Here is a 5,323-nt window from a genome sequence, read left to right as displayed (position 1 = left end):
TACACCCCTGTAAAGATGGCATGACATTCATCAAAACATATGTAGAGTTCAGGATCATAGCATGCACACATTAATCATGGCAAAAATGACAATGCCATTTGCTGAAACAGATCTGACATATTCCTCGCATAGCCCTCTTCCAACAGCATTTCGGGCATCAAGATAAGCTCAAATGAAAATGATGCAATGAGATGAAATGATGTACTCGTCGAGACGAACATTTTGATGTGCTACACGCAAGAATCGGAGCTACGAATGCAGAGTTATGGCATGATGAAGATTGCAAAAATATTGAAACGCAGGCAAAAAGGTCAACCCTCAGATCTAGGGTTCCTCGTGGGCACGCAATCCGAGGCCACTCCAGCGAGGTCTTCTTGCTCCGGCGAGGTCGGCAAGGCGGCGGGGAGGCGAAGGAGATGCGAAGCCGGCCTCTCCCCGACCGAATCTGACGGCGGGTGGCGGCTCCGGCCCTTGGCGGCGGCTCTGGAGGCGCGGGGAGCCGCGGGGGCTGGCCGGCGACGAACTCCGGCCGGCGTGCGGGGAGCGGGGCGGCGGAGATGGCCCCTGGCGGCGAAGGCGAGCCGGAGTGGAGGAGGACGAAGGCGGGCGGCGGCGGATCTGGATGGGCCTCGGGGGCCAGCTGCGGGCCGGGCGGGCCGCGCGCGGTGGAGGCCGGCGGGAGGCCACGTGGTAGCCTACGAGTGGCTGCAGGCGGCGGCGGAGAGGCGTCCGACGCGGACGGACATGTCCGGCGCGGCGCGAGGAGGTTTCTAGGGTTAGGGGGAGAGGAGACCCGGGATTTTTGGAAGGGGATCTATTTATAGAGGTAGAGGGAGCTAGGAAGCTCCAAATGAGGTGCGGTTTTCGGCCACGCAATCGTGATCGAACGCTCTAGATGATGGAAGGGGTTTAAGTGGGTTTTGGGCCAGTTTGGAGAGGTGTTGGGCTGCAACACACACGAGGCCTTTTCGGTCCCTCAGTTAACCGTTGGAGTATCAAACGAAGTCCAAATGGTACGGAACTTGACAGGCGGCCTACCGGTAGTAAACCAAGGCCGCATGACAAGTCACGGTCCAATCCGAAAATGTTTAACACACACACACACGAAAAGAGGTAGAAAGGGACACCGGGTGACATAGGAGCGACGGAATGCAAAACGGACAACGGGGAAAATGCTCGGATGCATGAGACGAACACGTATGCAAATGCAATGCACATGATGACATGATATGAGATGCATTACAAAGACAACAACACACGGAGACAAAAACCCGACAACAAGGAATAAAATAATTTAGTGCCAGAAACGGCAAGAGTTGGAGTACAGATAAGGTAAATTACATCTGGGGTGTTACAACACTCCACCACTACGAAAGGATCTCGTCCCGAGATCTAGGACTGGAAAAACTCCGGGTACTCAGAACGGAGGTGATCCTCGTGTTCCCAGGTGGCTTCACGGTCGGAATGATGTGACCACTTGACTTTGAGGAATTTGATTGACTTGTTGCGAGTCTTGCGCTCAGTTTCTTCAAGAATAGCAACTGGGTGCTCACGATAGGACATGTCTTCTTGGAGATCAATGTCTTTGAAGTTGATGGTGCGGTCAGGGGTCTTGAAGCACTTGTGGAGCTGAGAGACATGAAACACGTCGTGCACGTTTGCAAAGTTGGGAGGGAAGTTCAAGTTGATAGGCGAGATCGCCTCTCTTGCTGACGATCTTGAAAGGACACATATCTAGGGGCAAGCTTCCCTTTGATACCGAAGCGACGAGTACCTTTCATTGGGGAGAAGCGGAGGTAAACATGGTCTCCGATCTCGAAAGACAAATCACGATGCTTACTATCATAGTAGCTCTTTTGGCGCGATTGCACTGCTTTGAGGTTATCACGAATGACTTTGCACATCTCTTCTGCCTCTGTGATCAAGTCATTGCCAAGAAGTTGACGTTCACCAGTCTCTGACCAGTTAAGAGGGGTACAGCACTTCCTGCCATAGAGAATTTCAAATGTGGCCTTGCCCGAACTCGCTTGAAAGTTGTTGTTGTAGGAGAACTCGGCATATGGAAGACAATCTTCCCACTTCATACCGAAAGAGATAACGCAAGCCCTGAGCATATCTTCAAGAATCTGATTGACATGCTCGACTTGGCCACTAGTTTGGGGATGAAAAGTTGTGCTGAAATGGATGTTGGTGCCCATGGCCTTCTGAAAAGAATCCAAACCGTTCGAGGTCTTCTGTGATGCCTCTCTTCAAGGTCTTGGTGCAGTGTTGATGCAAGAGAAGAAAGTTGTGGCTTATACCTCTCACCAGTTGAAGCCCAACGAGAAGAACTACCCCAGTCATGACCTCGAGTTGGCGGCAGTTGTTCATGCTCTTTTAACTTGGAGACATCTCTTATTGGGAAGAAAAGTGGACATCTTCACTGACCACAAGAGTCTCAAGTACATCTTCACTCAGCCTAATCTCAATCTCAGGCAAGATAACCATACCCTCGAAATCACTTCTATCTTTGCTTGCTAGTTGCTCGCTCTTTTACTATGCCTATGCTGCGATACCTACCACTTGCTTATCATGCCTCCCATATTGTCATGTCAAGCCTCTAACCCACTTTGTCCTAGCAAACCGTTGTTTGGCTATGTTACCGCTTTGCTCAGCCCCTCTTATAGCGTTGTTAGTTGCAGGTGAAGATTGAAGCTTGTTCCATGTTTGAAACATGGTTATTTTGTTGGGATATCACAATATCTCTTATTTAATTAATGCATCTATATACTTGGTAAAGGGTGGAAGGCTTGGCCTTATGCCTGGTGTTTTGTTCCACTCTTGCCGCCTTAGTTTCCGTCATACCGGTGTTATGTTCCTCGAGTTTGCGTTCCTTACACGATTGGGTCATAATGGGAACCCCTTGACAGTTCGCCTTGAATAAAACTCCTCCAGTAAGGCCCAATATTGGTTTTACCATTTGCCACCTAGCCTTTTTCTTTCCCTTGGGTCGGCCGGCTCAAGGGTCATCTTTATTTTAACCCCCCCCCCCCCCCCGGGCCAGTGCTTCTCTAAGTGTTGGTCCAACTGAGCGATGTCCGGAGCTACCAGGGGCAACTCTGGGCTGGCCTACCCGACGTCTGGCTCATCCGGTGTGCCCTGAGAACGAGATATGTGCAGCTCCTATCGGGATTTGTCGGCACATTCAGGTGGCTTTGGTGGACTTGTTTTACCATTGCCGAAATATCTTGTAACCGGGATTCCGAGCCTGATCGAGTCTTCCTGGGAGAAGGAATATCCTTCGTTGACTGTGAGAGCTTGTGATGGGCTAAGTTGGGACACCCCTGCAGGGTTATGAACTTTTGAAAGCCGTGCCCGCGGTTATGGGAAGATGAGAATTTGTTAATGTCCGGTTTGTAGAAAACCTGAAACTTAACTTAATTAAAATGCACCAACCGCGTGTGTAACCGTGATGGTCTCTTCTCGGCGGAGTCCGGGAAGTGAACACGGTGTTGGAGTAATGCTTGACGTAGGTTGTTCTAGGATCACTAGTTGTTCGGCCGTACTTTTGCCTTCTCTTCTCGCTTTCATTTGCGTTGTTAGCCACCATTTATGCTAGTCGCTTGCTGCAGCTCCACCTCACATGCCTTTCCCTACCTATAAGCTTAAATAGCCTTGATCACGAGGGTGTGAGATTGCTGAGTCCCCGTGACTCACAGATACTTCCAAAACTAGTTTGCAGGTGCCGATAATACCGTGCAGGTGACGCAACCGAGCTCAAGGAGGAGCTAGTTGAAGATCGTGTTCGTTGTGTTGTTTCGTTTCAGTTGATCAGTAGTGGAGCCCAGTTGGGACGATCGGGGATCTGTAGCATTTGGGGTATTCTTCTTTTATTTTGGTTCCGTAGTCGGACCTTGATTGTATCTGGATAATGTAATGCTTTGTTCATTTATTGTGTGAAGTGGCGATTGTAAGCCAACTATGTATCTATTTCCCTTATGTATTACATGGGTTGTTATGAAGATTACCTCACTTGCGACATTGCTTTCAATGCGGTTATGCCTCTAAGTCGTGCTTCGACACGTGGGAGATATAGCCGCATCGAGGGCGTTACAAGTTGGAGTCGTGCTTCGACATGTAGGAGATATAGCCGCATCGAGGGCGTTACAGAACTGTGCAGTTCAATTTCATCAATGCCAGTTTGAACAATACCACTGTGAATGACTACATTTGGTTGTTGTCAAGCATGTTGTAGTTAACACGCTTTTCCATTTTTATTCTGATAATAACCAGTGTACTTAGACCGGCATAATACCAGTTTGAATGACTATATTTGCTTGTTGTTAAACGTTAGGCTTGTTATAGTTAACACACATTTCCATTTTTTTGTTTTGCTTAAGTAGCATGCTTAAACCTGCACACAAAAGCTATTGTTTGAAGATTATTTTGTCTGCCATGGATATATTTGGTTGATGTTTAGCATATTGTGCTTAACATGCCTCTCGATGTACTTACACGGGACAATCTTGGGAACGACTGATGTTTTCCATCGAGGTTAGTTTCATCCCATGACTTATATATACTCACTCTTCAGGATATCGGTAGCTGGTACCATATAGATCGGGGGTTGATAAAAGACTAGGGTTATAGGTTAACTAGGGTCATAGGTTAAGGTGGTTAACTAAATATATATGTAACTCATTTATCGATAGGTTAACTAGGGTCATATTTATCTGAGGCTACATAGCAACATGCAATATATTGAATGTATAAATATGCAATCCTAGGCTACATAGCAACAAAGAAGAGTGTTACTTTAATGTTCTAATGATATCTAGATATACATAGAAGAGCAGCAACAACAACACAACAGTAGACCGTCCAGATGCTATTTTGATGGACACACTAGTGCACGGGGACACATGCTGATAAGGCGCACGGTGCAGATGAAATGAAGATGACATGAGTCGCAACGAGACGCAAGAAGACAAGTGGGCAACGGAGACAAGGGGATGAAACGAGTGACGAGATTCAGGGATGAGACAATCAAACCGGTATCTTGGATTCACTTAGGCAGTGGCAGTATCCTTGAATAGCTGTCAAGGAGCTAAGTTTTCCTAGCTTTGCAAATCCTCAAATTTTGCACTAAAACTATCGCCAACTTCTAGGTTCATATTAAATGAGGCATTCAGAACACGCCCTTAGCAGCCTCATTAGTGCCTTAAATGAGACCTTGTTTCATATCAAAACTATGTTCATATTAAAACTATGTTAAGACCCTTGATGCACTGTTGGGGTGGAGAGAAAAGGTCCAAGAACAAAACCATTCTTCACACCCGTTGTC

This window comes from Triticum aestivum, chromosome 1A, assembly GCF_018294505.1.
Source record: "Triticum aestivum cultivar Chinese Spring chromosome 1A, IWGSC CS RefSeq v2.1, whole genome shotgun sequence".
Lineage (NCBI taxonomy): Eukaryota > Viridiplantae > Streptophyta > Magnoliopsida > Poales > Poaceae > Triticum > Triticum aestivum.
This window is presented reverse-complemented; position numbering follows the sequence as displayed.